A 13,601-nucleotide genomic window follows, 5' to 3' on the forward strand; every position below is an offset into this window, starting at 1 on the left:
TTTTGTTAAGATAGCTGCTTGCCTTAATGTTGATGTTGTTTTTATAAAACAGCAACATTATACTGGCTGTTCTTTATAGCTGGAAGTCGTGAGAATAGAGATTTAATATATGCTATAAAAATATATTATTGGGCCAAGTACCAGTGAATGAAGCTCCCTAAACCTAGAAGACCGTTTGCATTTTTAGGGTGTTTTGTGAGGTTAACTTTCTTTCAAAGTTTAACTCATATCCGTTCCCTATAAAAGACGACCACACTGATAGTATTGGTATTGCACATTTTGTCAGTGCATTCGATCTGCTAAAAAGCTATGTACAAGTGCCATTGACAAAGACAGCTTGTGAGATATCAGACGGCTTGTTTTAGTATAAAATCATGCAATTTAATATAACAAAACGCACCACTAACATTAAGAGAATTATTAATGATGTTTTGAAGGATCTTAATACATGTATCTTTGTATAAGGTAGTACAAGCATACGAACTGTGCTACGATCAATCGAACCATCCGTGTTACTTTTTATTAACCCAACATCAGGGACAAAACAGAGGTGATATTAAGCTTGTTTATATTTACATTTTCAATATATCATATCTGCCTTGATTTTGATTTTACTTTAACTATAAAAATAAATGTTTTGTTTCAATGTGAAAGTGGTTGTTAGACGAAACGGTTCAAATCATTGACATCAAACAATATTGTAAAACTTTTGAACAATATGCGATATTTCGTATACTTCTCACCAGATTACTAAATTACATTTCGCACACGGAAATTATACCATTTTTCATGAATCGTACAGTCAACCTTACATGTTAAGTTGACTCTTAAATGAATAAATTTTTAAATATAGGCAAAAATATATATTAACAATAATCAGTCCTGCCTTTCTTTATTTTATGACTGTTATGACTTTTTATTGTCTGATAATTTCAATCCTGCCTTTTATTTTAAATTTGATCGTAGCAACATCCTGCAATGAATATTAAATTGTAGTTTTCTTGAGTGTACAATACAAAGTTTTGTACAAGACCCTGCGTAACCCGCTTGTTGTTAACACACATAGTATTTGTTTTCACATTTTGAAACACCATTTGCATATACATGTCGTTATGCCTGTTTTGTTTAAATCTTCGGCCGACCAAGATTGCAAGTATACTTGCAAATTATGATGTCCTTGTTGAATTATAAAACTTACACTGCAATCGGCCCTCGTGTGCGTTTCAAGAGTCAATAACAGTTAACCTTTTTACGAAATGATTTTTTCTGTAACTTGTGTACTAGACCAAATAATGAACTGATTTTCATGTCTAAGCAATAGATAAGAAGTTTTGATTAACAGTCTCAAGTAAAGCAAGCAATTGAATGAATGACAAATTTTGAACTCAAATGTATTGGTAGTAACGAGATAGTAAAATTCTACCTACAACTATGAATTACGACACACCAGTCAACTATTATTTAGGGTTGTAGTAAATCAAACACATACGTTCATTGTTGAACTGAAATGCAAAGCTTAAATGTTGATTGACAGCCATTTCCTTCCAAAAATAAAAATAACGAGGCTTGCAATGATATGAAATCACTCATCATTCATATCAAGGTCAAATTGTAAACTAGTAAAACACCTAGTACGTTACAAAAGAGGGTATCTGGTAATAAGCACTATGGGGAGTGAAGTTTATTTTGCCTTGCACTGTGATATTAATGTTACAAGTTTCAATTCAGACCAATATTAGATTAAACTTGTTCAGAATTCAAAAGAATTTCTACAAAAGAGCGTTTCATATAACTGAATAAAATGTATGTTTTAGTCATCATTTTATTGATTTAGTTAATATTTATAATATTTTTATTGACCCCTTATGGGATAAGTAAAGAAACAAATACAATATAAAAAGAAACACTATATCATATTAAGCTATTGAAACATAGAAATGAAATAAAAAATGATTAAATACGTATGCACTTAACCAATGTGGACCTCATTTTCACACTTCTAAAGACTGCTTCATTAAATCTACAACAATGGGTAATTCACCCATATCTTAATTTAGAATAAGAATAGGTTTATCAAAAGAGTCAAGTTGGCGAAAATCTGGGAATTTATCTGACGAAACTTTTTTTTTAATTTGCCCTTAACCCCTCATTTATTTTGCAATTGAAAACTCATTTAAAACTTTGCATATTTGTCAACTTCTCTTTTAACGGTGTATATTTTTATATCTACCATGTTCCAGTTCCAAGTTATGATCACTAACGCGGAACATTGTTAGCATCTTTATACTATTAAATGTTTACTTTTAAATAATCTGACATTGGAGTATTTTGTTAGCAACATACCTTTGTTCAAGAGGCATAATTGTATGAAGTCTAAAGTGGTGCCCGAATGATGGAATGGTGTACCCTAGGCATGCCACATGCTGGAGTCGTCAGGCAATAATACGGAAAACCTGGCCACAAACCATAGTGGTGCAACGTGTTTGAAAAAATGCCTTGTTCCTCGCATGTTAAAGAACCCTTCTATGGTATTCTATCGGAGTAGGAACTATTGCGCTCCGCCACAGGAGGATGAATTGCCCAACCCTACCCTCCTCTCCCTATTTCCAGGGGCTATCAAACTTTGCCGACTCTATCATCCTTGTGTCCCGTCCCATTCTTCATTTCATGTTCATCGCCTGGATATACCTAAAATGTCGCTGCTCAGTAGTTAGACTCCAACATTAAATATATCAATCAATCAATCAATCTTAAGATAGCTATACTTCATGAAGTACCGTTTACCTATCATACATGCTCTTCACACTCGATTTGTACCGTGCTCTTACCATGAAAGTGCGCTTTTTACCCAAAACATCACAGCTGTTGTAAACCGTACAATTAACATGACCATAATAACGTGCATTCTTATGACATATGTTGAAAACCTTTTTCTTTACAATGAAATACATATACCACATGAAAAAAAAACAACATAATACCACTGAAAACAAACATGCTTTTTTGATCAGAGGCGGTTTGTATCCGCAACATTCAATGCTACTTGAAAAAAAATTGCCTATCCAAAACATACATTTTCATCATAACTGCTACAGATAGTACTTCTGAAATGTTCATAGTACTTTCCTGCCCAAGTAATATTCGTTCATCGCATCTTATTGGAAACCTACTATAAACATGGCCATTTCGCGTGAAATAGCACTTCCTACCCAAAATTATAAATGGTAATTGATAATGACGGTATATGGCAACATTATGTGCAAATACGTTTTCCTACCAAATAAATGAATGCTCATCACATCTGATTGAATGTACTCTGAATTTGGCCAATCTACTTACGAACGTCGCTTTTCTACCTAAATTATACATGCTCACCATATTTGATACTTTAAATATGACCTTCCTACATCAGATCCGATTCAAACGCTACTCTTAAAATGGTCACTCTATTTGGAAAGCAATTCCATACCCTTAATGTGCATGATTATTGCATATGGTACTGTTAACATGGCCTTACGTTTAAAATAACAGTTTCATACGCATAATTATTCCTGCTCATGAAATTTTATTCGAATATTACTTTAAACATGTTAATTTCACTTAAACAAAAACTATCAGACCCAAAACATATATGCTCATCAAGTTTGATGCAGACTATACTCTTGATGTAGCGACACTAATTGACAAAGCAACTTTCTACCCCCTAATGTACATGCTTATCACATCTGTCGCGTATTGTACTTTTTACACGTCCTTATTATATAGCATGTTTACACAAACAATCACCTGATTTTAACCGTACTTTTAGCATGATCATACTACTTGAAGCAGCACTTTCCTACAAAAAGCATCCTTGCTTATTACATCTGCTTCAAAACCTACTCTTAACATGGCCAAACAACTTTAAATAGCACGTTCCTTGGTGAGATAAAGTTTTTGTACACATGATAATTGCATCAGATTAAAACTTTAATCTAAATATTTCAATAGCACTTTTAAACTCAAAACATGCATAATTATTAAATCTGACGTAAAGTGAACTATATTCCTGACATGATAACACTCTTTGAACAGCGCTTTCTAACTCAGAATCATTCATGTTTATCAAACTGATTTGAACTCTTCTCTTATCATAGCTTTACCGTAAACTAGCACTTTTCAACCCAAAACATAAGGCTCATACCGTATTATTAACATAACAATAGCACGTTCCTACTCAAACATCCATCCTGATTTCATCTTATGTGGGCTGTACTTTAAATATGGCCATACTACTTGACAGAGCTCTTTCTTACCAAAATCATAATATCACATCACATCTGATGATGACCGATCGCTCAACACATCCATACTACTGAAAACTCATTTCTTTCCATATCATCACATCATATTCTAATCGCATTCTTAGCATAGTCATTCTCCTTCAAATATTAATTTAATCCAATTCAACATGTTTATTATATACTCTATACATAGCTATACTACTTGGAGTAGTACTTCCCTACCCAAATTATTCATGCTCGTAAAATCTAATTCGAACATCCACTTAACACGACCTAACAATTCAAAAAAGAAAGTTATAACCCTGTTTAAAGCTGTTTATTCGATCCGATCTGATTCAACATGACCATATCACTTGAAATAAACTCTTATTGATAACATTGTCATACTATGTGAAATAGCACTTTCCCACCGAAAACATCACATCTGATGTGGACAGTACACATCATATGGCCAAATCACTTGAGATAGCACTTAACTACCAAACACATATGTGATTCTCGCATCAGTTGCCGACTTCTCTCTCAATATAGCCAAAGAACTAGGAATGGCACTTTCCTACCCCAAAATATTCAATCATTACATTTTCTCCGACTCCTACTGCTGACATGGGCATGTAGCTAAAAATAGTACTTTCCTACTAAATTCATACATATTCATACATGTTCTTATATCTGATTTGTATCGTCCTCTTGATATAGCCAACCATACCTAATGTACTCTAAACCTTGAGTGGCAACGTAAGAACGGGTTTTCATACAAAAAGTGTACTTGTTGATTCCATCTTTTTCGTATGTGCTCAAAATATATCGGTACTATTTGAACTAGCGCTTTCCTGCCCAAAACATTTACACCCACCACATCAAATTTGTACCGTATTTTTAGCATAGCCATAATACCTATCATAGCATTTTCCTACTCAAAATATACATGTTCATCTTATTTGACGCGGACTATACTATAACTATTGCCATACTACTTCAAAGTGCAATTCCTAACCAAAATCATACATATCCATCATATGTTATTCAAACCCTACTATTAATGTAGCCATACCACTTGAAAAAGCACTTTCCTACCAAAATCAAACATGCTCATTACATCTGATTGTACTGTACACTTAACATGACCATACTACTTGAAATGGCAAGTACGAAGTCATCACATATAATACGGAGTGATGGCATAAATTGGCTTACTACTGAGACTAGTAGTTTCTACTAAAAAGAAACTATCTGATGTGAATTGAACTCTTCGTATGGACATACTACTTGCAGTATCACTTTCCAAATCAAACATATACCCTCTTCACATCTGAAATAGACTGTACTCTGAACATAGCCATACTACTTGAAACAGCATTTTCATCACAAAATTGTACATGCCCATCACAAAAGACGCCAGCAGCACTCCTAATATATATAGCCAAACTTCTTCAAACAGCACTTTCCAACATAAATATATATGCTCATTATATTTGATACATTTGTACCTAAATCATACATGCTCATCATATCTATTTCGAACCCTATTGATAACATTGTCATACTATGTGAAATAGCACTTTCCCACCGAAAAAATCACATCTGATGTGGACAGTACACATCATATGGCCAAATCACTTGAGATAGCACTTAACTACCAAACACATATGTGATTCTCGCATCAGTTGCCGACTTCTCTCTCAATATAGCCAAAGAACTTGAAATAGCCCTTTCCTACCCCAAAATATTCATAGTCATTACATTTTCTCTGACTTCTACTGCTGACATGGGCAGGTAGCTAAAATAGTACTTTCCTACTAAATTCATACATATTTATACATGTTCTTATATCTGATTTGTATCGTCCTCTTGATATAGCGAACCATACCTTATGTACTCTAAACCTTGAGTGGCAACGTAAGAACGGGTTTTCATACAAAAAGTGTACTTGTTGATTCCATCTTTTTCGTATGTGCTCAAAATATATCGGTACTATTTGAACTAGCGCTTTCCTACCCAAAACATTTACACCCACCACATCAAATTTGTACCGTATTTTTAGCATAGTCATAATACCTATCATAGCATTTTCCTACTCAAAATATACATGTTCATCTTATTTGACGCGGACTATGCTATAACTATTGCCATACTACTTCAAAGTGCAATTCCTAACCAAAATCATACATATCCATCATATGTTATTCAAACCCTACTATTAATGTAGCCATACCACTTGAAAAAGCACTTTCCTACCAAAATCAAACATGCTCATTACATCTGATTGTACTGTACACTTAACATGACCATACTACTTGAAATGGCAAGTACGAAGTCATCACATATAATACGGAGTGATGGCATAAATTGGCTTACTACTGAGACTAGTAGTTTCTACTAAAAAGAAACTATCTGATGTGAATTGAACTCTTCGTATGGACATACTACTTGCAGTATCACTTTCCAAATCAAACATATACCCTCTTCACATCTGAAATAGACTGTACTCTGAACATAGCCATACTACTTGAAACAGCATTTTCATCACAAAATTGTACATGCCCATCACAAAAGACGCCAGCAGCACTCCTAATATATATAGCCAAACTTCTTCAAACAGCACTTTCCAACATAAATATATATGCTCATTATATTTGATACATTTGTACCTAAATCATACATGCTCATCATATCTATTTCGAACCCTATTGATAACATTGTCATACTATGTGAAATAGCACTTTCCCACCGAAAAAATCACATCTGATGTGGACAGTACACATCATATGGCCAAATCACTTGAGATAGCACTTAACTACCAAACACATATGTGATTCTCGCATCAGTTGCCGACTTCTCTCTCAATATAGCCAAAGAACTTGAAATAGCCCTTTCCTACCCCAAAATATTCATAGTCATTACATTTTCTCTGACTTCTACTGCTGACATGGGCAGGTAGCTAAAATAGTACTTTCCTACTAAATTCATACATATTTATACATGTTCTTATATCTGATTTGTATCGTCCTCTTGATATAGCGAACCATACCTTATGTACTCTAAACCTTGAGTGGCAACGTAAGAACGGGTTTTCATACAAAAAGTGTACTTGTTGATTCCATCTTTTTCGTATGTGCTCAAAATATATCGGTACTATTTGAACTAGCGCTTTCCTACCCAAAACATTTACACCCACCACATCAAATTTGTACCGTATTTTTAGCATAGCCATAATACCTATCATAGCATTTTCCTACTCAAAATATACATGTTCATCTTATTTGACGCGGACTATGCTATAACTATTGCCATACTACTTCAAAGTGCAATTCCTAACCAAAATCATACATATCCATCATATGTTATTCAAACCCTACTATTAATGTAGCCATACCACTTGAAAAAGCACTTTCCTACCAAAATCAAACATGCTCATTACATCTGATTGTACTGTACACTTAACATGACCATACTACTTGAAATGGCAAGTACGAAGTCATCACATATAATACGGAGTGATGGCATAAATTGGCTTACTACTGAGACTAGTAGTTTCTACTAAAAAGAAACTATCTGATGTGAATTGAACTCTTCATATGGACATACTACTTGCAGTATCACTTTCCAAATCAAACATATACCCTCTTCACATCTGAAATAGACTGTACTCTGAACATAGCCATACTACTTGAAACAGCATTTTCATCACAAAATTGTACATGCCCATCACAAAAGACGCCAGCAGCACTCCTAATATATATAGCCAAACTTCTTCAAACAGCACTTTCCAACATAAATATATATGCTCATTATATTTGATACATTTGTACCTAAATCATACATGCTCATCATATCTATTTCGAACCCTATTGATAACATTGTCATACTATGTGAAATAGCACTTTCCCACCGAAAAAATCACATCTGATGTGGACAGTACACATCATATGGCCAAATCACTTGAGATAGCACTTAACTACCAAACACATATGTGATTCTCGCATCAGTTGCCGACTTCTCTCTCAATATAGCCAAAGAACTTGAAATAGCCCTTTCCTACCCCAAAATATTCATAGTCATTACATTTTCTCTGACTTCTACTGCTGACATGGGCAGGTAGCTAAAATAGTACTTTCCTACTAAATTCATACATATTTATACATGTTCTTATATCTGATTTGTATCGTCCTCTTGATATAGCGAACCATACCTTATGTACTCTAAACCTTGAGTGGCAACGTAAGAACGGGTTTTCATACAAAAAGTGTACTTGTTGATTCCATCTTTTTCGTATGTGCTCAAAATATATCGGTACTATTTGAACTAGCGCTTTCCTACCCAAAACATTTACACTCACCACATCAAATTTGTACCGTATTTTTAGCATAGCCATAATACCTATCATAGCATTTTCCTACTTAAAATATACATGTTCATCTTATTTGACGCGGACTGTACTATAACTATTGCCATACTACTTCAAAGTGCAATTCCTAACCAAAATCATACATATCCATCATATGTTATTCAAACCCTACTATTAATGTAGCCATACCACTTGAAAAAGCACTTTCCTACCAAAATCAAACATGCTCATTACATCTGATTGTACTGTACACTTAACATGACCATACTACTTGAAATGGCAAGTACGAAGTCATCACATATAATACGGAATGTTGGCATAATTTGGCTTACTACTGAGACTAGTAATTTCTTCTGAAAAGAAACCATCTGATGTGAATTGTACTCTTCATATGGCCGTACTATTTGCAGTATCACTTTCCAAATCAAACATATACCCTCTTCACATCTAAAATAGACTGTACTCTGAACATAGCGATACTACTTGAAACAGCCTTTTCATCACAAAATTGTACATGCCCATCACAAAAGACGCCAGCAGCACTCCTATTATATATGGCCAAACTTCTTCAAACAGCACTTTCCAACATAAATATATATGCCCATTATATTTGATACATTTGTACCTAAATCATACATGCTCATCACATCTATTTCGAACACTATTGATAACATTGTCATACTATGTGAAATAGCACTTTCCCACCGAAAACATCACATCTAATGTGTACAGTTTCCTTTACCTAGCTGGGGAGGGGACATTTTGTATACTGGTACATCCATAGATAGTATTCATGACATAATATTTTACAGTGAACAATATTTAATTCTTTTTTTTTCTCTAGGGCGTTTTGCTCTCTCTGAGGTGTGTTGACTACTCAAATATTGTTATTGTATTAATTTGAAATGTACATTATGCTTATGTACTTAATCTTTTTCAATGTAGAAAACTGGGATAGGGAATGGTTTGATGTGTAATAAAAATGTTGAGGTATAGAACTTTGCAAGAGATCTTAAATGGATAAAATTGTGGCCTTTCAATCTATCAATTCAAACATTAATTGATACTCATCTCACTTTGTTTTAAACTTATAAAAAGAGATTTGATATAAACATCCATATGTTACGAAAAAGATAAAAATGGACCAACAGTGTTGCTTCTTATTGACTTTAAGATCACATTATGATTTACTTTAATGATAATAGCTGTAAGGCTAATCATATTTGCATAATTAAGAGCGTCCTGATTATATTGCTAGCTGCCTTGAGAACGTCGAACGATTTCTGTTAAAGCGCTTTTAAGTGGCTTTTTGACCAATTAAATTTTATTTGTTAAATCATTTTATACAGTACCTTATGATGGACAATTAATTTTGATTCACCTTTACCTAGAATGATAGGAAAGTTTTGATATAATCATAATAAAAGCAAGGAAATATCCGATATTTACGAGTACATTTATGCACTCTTGATTTGTTGATTGTTCACAATAATAATTCTAAATGTTGGAAATAGACTATAAATATGGGCTGGATTATTTTGGTTTTGCAACTGGCACACCTCGTGAGCTGACGAGACTTATTGATGTTATTTTTATAAACTATAATGTAGAAAATGGATTTAGAATGTTATGAATCTGAATTAGATAACCCTGTATGCACCAACTTTAAATCCTTTGAATTTCAAACGGTTCAGTACAATGTCAACGAAATATCGCATCTGTCGGAAGAAAAGTGTTGACAACTTTGTTTGCCACAGAGGGCAGGTATCGTCCAAAAGAAAACTATTTTCAAATTATTCAAACAGACATTAAACCGTACGTACGTAATTGACAATCGAATGGATGATTGAATTTTGTGAAGAAGAAGAATCAACGGATAATGTAGCACTTCTAGCAGTGAATTATATTGATAGGTACATGTCATTGATAGATATTGATCGGACACAACTGCAACTTTTGGGGGCTGTTGGATTACTTGTTGCATCAAAACTAGGGAAAACAGATCCAATAAAACCACAAAAACTTATTTCATGTGCAGGAAATTATTTCACCCTGAAAGACATGTATGCAATGGAATCATCAGTTTTGAGAACACTGAACTGGGGATTGTTATCCGTTACACCTACTGATTTTCTGATCATTTTTTGAATTTAATGACAATTGCAGTTAATTTGCGAGACAAGACATGCTCAAAAATTCATTTACGTATGCAATTTACTGAAATGGGATTTATTATGCACAAACCATCAGTGATAGCCGCAGCAAGTGTTGCAGAAGCAATTAATGGGCTTAAGAAAAAATTCGATTCCGTTGACGAATTGTTGTAGACTTTACGTGACGTAGGGGGTATAGATGGTGATTGCTTGTAATTATGCCAGGAGCAAATTAAACGTATATTATCAATTAATTTACAAGAATAACATTCGACTTGCCATCAAAATTCTATGAAAAGCTCTAATTTCCTGAGCTACACTTCGAAATCGATGGTAAAGGAAAATTATTGACCAAACTTTACCACAAATGTGATTACTTTTCATTCAGAATTGTCAACTTTCCTTTCATCTGTGGCAACATCCCTTCGGCTCCTGTGTATGGAGTGTTCATATCACAACTCATACGCTATGCCAGAGCTTGCCGAAACTACGCAGACTTTTTGTATCGCGCTAAAAGTCTGACAAATAGGCTTCTGGAACAGGGTTTTATTGCTACAAGATTGAAGTCATCACTACAGAAGTTTTATGGTCGTCATCATGAACTCGTGGATTGTTATGATGTATCCATCAGCACCATGAAAACTGATTTATTCAAAGGGTCATGGTTTGCCTTTCCTCGTTTGTCTACCCCGGACTTGACTTTTTATGAGCAACTCGGCGGGTGTTTCTAGAAAAGCAGGGGCCGCTTACCCTATCGGTGCACCTGGTCCATGCTCCCATGTCTCCTATTCGTCGGAATATCCCAAAACTTGAGTTTTATCACATTAATTCTCTAAAATCTTCGTTTAGGAGAAAACAATCTGCACATCCGGTCCTTAGACGTTGCCAATATCGCGTTTACATGGTTGATTGTATGGCAAAAATAATGACCGGTAAAAATATTTAGTTTGTATTTTTTCTCTCCAAAATGCATGTCTCCCTCCTAACAAGTTGGGGAGTAATTGTAGGTATTAGGCATTTCAATAAAAAAAGGAGGCGTCATTAATATATAATTAATGTACAGAAAAGAAGACATTTGAAATATTTAGTGTATCTCAATTTAACCATTTAATTGATGATACAAACTTGAATGAAAATAATGTGCGTCAGTTAAAACAAAATCTCCTATATAATTGAGTTAGTCGAAGTTTGGGTTTGCAAATACTTGATACATAAAGTAGAAAATACATAATTCTAAATATTTGCTTTCAATCGTGTGACTCGAATATCCACGTTAATTGATAAAAACAAATCTATTCATGGATAGGATACACAAGGATGTGGTTCATATTTTGTAAAATGTCCTTAGATTTTTTTGAACAAGCGTACAAACAAGACGGGGTTTAGATTGTTAAGCGCCTTTTATCTATCTGACCCATGTAAATAAATATGCCATAAAACGACTATGAAGAACAAAACTATTTCAGAGTTGTAGGCGTAACTATTTAATTCTATAATGAAGTGACATGTCACCACATGGATAAAATCTCATAGACATGAAAGATTGCGATCTGCATTATATCACGCCTTGTGAATAGAGGTAAAATGTTTTTAAACAAATGTTTGTTCACAATTATTAAATGACGTCATCTTGTCATTAATTGCATCGCAAATCCAATGAGATAAAATTTGTTTTTGCTGTCTTACTACATTAGTTATATCGATAAAATGCCCTCTATATCTAGCGAAAAATGCCATATTTCAAAGTGACTTTTTAAGATGAACATTTACGCATTTCGGACTGAAATATGTCATAACTGTCTGGTCGTCAAAAATAGATTCACAATAGAAAGAATAAATTGTTTCGTACGAGTATGTAAAATCGAAGGATGTATGAGTTAAAAATCACCTTATTTTCGATCGAAAAAAAAAACTGTCAATAAGGGTTGATAATAATTGATTAAAACTTAATATATGAATAATATTTCAGTCAAATTATTATTGCCATTACATGAGTTCGGACATTTAATTAAATGAATTACATATATTTTGCAATTGTAATTAATCGAATTACAATTTAAATTTAACGTCATGAATGCCAAGTATAAGTAAAAAAAAATCTCCTGTACATTGAACCAAACATAAAGACCTTTTAACAATGTACATCGCTCACAAAAAAATGATTGATTACTTCTACAATTAAAGCACTATCTGTGTATTACAATTCTAACATCGTTGCTGAATTAATTAATCAATTCAATCACTATTGAATGTTATCATTTTTCGAAACGGTCACTGAGGTGCTTTATTCAGCCTAAATTTATATTTTGGTCTTATTTTGAAAATCATTTGTAAATAGAAACACTTACTCAGCACGAAAATCACTGTCTGTTTTTTTTTTTAAATCAAATTTCATATAAGTAAATTTTTGAAAGAGAATTTAGAAAAACGAAATCAGATCAAAATTTTCAAAAAGTTCATCTTGGGGGCCGATGCCTAAATGACCCATTTTAGGTTAGAATTTGATTTTGAAAAATATAAATTTTTTCAACAAAAATCCCTGTCTTGTGTTGTTGAATACAAATTATGAAATTTATATTATATATTTGTCTTCCATAAACAGAATTCTTTTTGTTTGCAGAGTCGAGGAAAATGACACTGTCTATTTGGAACATTTGTTGAAAAAAAAAGAATTGAAAATGAAGAAACTGAAGCAACTGGGATAGCTATCTACTTCATTTTATGCTAAAAAAACAGGTAAATTGAAGTACAATGTTGAATAGATAGGACAAATGGCTAATAGAAACTTATATTTATATCCTAAAAAAAAAAGAATAC

General features: G+C 33.4%; 1 protein-coding gene across 10 annotated transcripts in view; it reads left to right on the forward strand.

The window, feature by feature from the left end:
* Positions 1 to 13,601, forward strand: part of LOC148602365 (uncharacterized) — a 38,957-nt gene that overhangs the window by 16,263 nt on the left and 9,093 nt on the right. For 9 of the 10 annotated variants that reach the window (XM_088551636.1, XM_088551637.1, XM_088551639.1 and 6 more), the window contains one exon: positions 13,405 to 13,520. The gene's annotated coding sequence lies outside the window, so the exon portion shown is untranslated. Of the gene's footprint in view, positions 1 to 12,250; positions 12,333 to 13,404; positions 13,521 to 13,601 lie in introns of those variants that run through there. The other variant, XM_088551635.1, reaches the window with a different exon arrangement.

This window comes from Perna viridis, chromosome 11, assembly GCF_037379345.1.
Source record: "Perna viridis isolate PV_CMFRI_1.1 ecotype Kerala chromosome 11, ASM3737934v1, whole genome shotgun sequence".
Lineage (NCBI taxonomy): Eukaryota > Metazoa > Mollusca > Bivalvia > Mytilida > Mytilidae > Perna > Perna viridis.